At 35.1% G+C, this 1,680-nt stretch overlaps 1 protein-coding gene across 1 annotated transcript in view; it reads right to left on the bottom strand.

The window, feature by feature from the left end:
- The window catches only part of LOC102681633 (longitudinals lacking protein, isoforms H/M/V-like), a 38,300-nt gene that overhangs the window by 4,839 nt on the left and 31,781 nt on the right, over nucleotides 1-1,680 (bottom strand).

Raw genomic sequence — 1,680 nt, 5'->3', positions numbered from 1 at the left:
AATAATAATAATAATAATAATAATAATAATAATAATAATAATAATAATAATAATAATAAATGTCAATATAATTTGTATATGTATAACGATAGAAGTATATATATGTATATGTACATATATATATATATATGTATGTCATTCGTGAGTATATATATGTAAAATGCACATAATATCATGTAACGATATATATATATATATGTATATATGTATGTATATATATATATATATATTTTTACGTATTGATATATATATATATATAAAAATGTAGTAAAAAAACAACCATGGCCAAAAACGAAGGTCAACTTCTTGACAGTGAGCTAGCAAGACAGGCTGGCAGGGATGGGACTGAATAGGACGTATATAATGTATATTATAGTATTAGATGCCGGTTTTCCTTCGATCCCGCGAATCAGTCAGAGGAAGAAAGAGATAATTTATAATACTGTTCAGTATTTAGGGAATAGGATTTTTTAGGGAAACATTTCTTTTTTAACGTTAATCAATTTTTCCTTTCACGAGAAAACAGGTAGGGAAAAAAGAAAAATTAGAGCAAAAAGTCGAAGATATATATGTATACTCGTGAAAGATCGATGGAAAAACAGCGCGGTCGAGGAATGGACGCACGAATATAATAGCAAAGAGAGGAAGGAATTGTTGGAGTTATCTCGTAATATTTAAATTGGGAAAGATGAAGAACGAGGGTGAGGTTGAGAGAGAAAGAGAGACAGACAGAAGAGAGGACGATATGCACGATAGGATGTGAATTAATTTGGAAGAGAAGATAATACGTTCGTCAAAGTAGACGGCATGCACGATTGATCTTCCTTCTGCGCAGCGCGTCTCGACGATCTTTTCTTTACGGGACGCTGAAGCTAAAACGATCGGCAAGCGGCTAGGTTCAATTTTTTGTCGTTATTCTTGTCTCTTCTTTTTTTTTTTTTAACGTTTTATCGCGCCATTTTGTGCAAGATTTTCGGCAAGAAATCGAATCGAAACGTAATCGAATCTCAAAATCAAAGAATAATCCGTATAACGTGTTCGAATAAACTTGTTCGAAACACTTCAACACTCTGGTTTCTGGAATTGTTAACGCTATCACGTGTTGGATGCATCCTCGTATTCGATAGAAGTAGAATAATGTGTTGAATAAATCCCTTGCTCGCTCGAAAGGAGGAGAGGAATGAACGGTTCTCTCATCATTTGTCATCGAACTTCTCCGATCACACTCTACTCTCGATTCAGGACTCGACTCTAGCGACTCTTGTTAATGATACGATCACTTTCAAAATTAGCGGGGAGAGCAGCAAACAGCAAAGCACTTGGGCACACATGCAAATAGACCCACATGCAAGTGAACTCGAAATATAATGTATAATATGCCTGTCTATCTATCGGCGGGGGATAGATAGGCAAACAAAATAGATAGATATATATAAATAGATAGATAGATAAAATGGATCGTGTTGAAAATGTTATCGAACGACGAACATTCGTCGTTGCCCCGGGCGATGTTACGGACTCTCTTGTCAACCGACGGTCGTCAACGAGTAGCACGTAAACGAACGATTTGTCGTAATCTTCGTACGATCTCGAGTATGCGTCGAGATCCAACGAATTGCAGACGTTTCTACTTCTCTATCTTTATTTTTTTTTCTTTTCTTTAGTTTTTTGTATTCTTAT

This window comes from Apis dorsata, unplaced genomic scaffold (assembly GCF_000469605.1).
Source record: "Apis dorsata unplaced genomic scaffold, Apis dorsata 1.3 scaffold_194, whole genome shotgun sequence".
Lineage (NCBI taxonomy): Eukaryota > Metazoa > Arthropoda > Insecta > Hymenoptera > Apidae > Apis > Apis dorsata.
The sequence above is the reverse complement of the archived record's forward strand: the minus strand, read 5'-3'. Positions and strand labels throughout refer to the sequence as shown.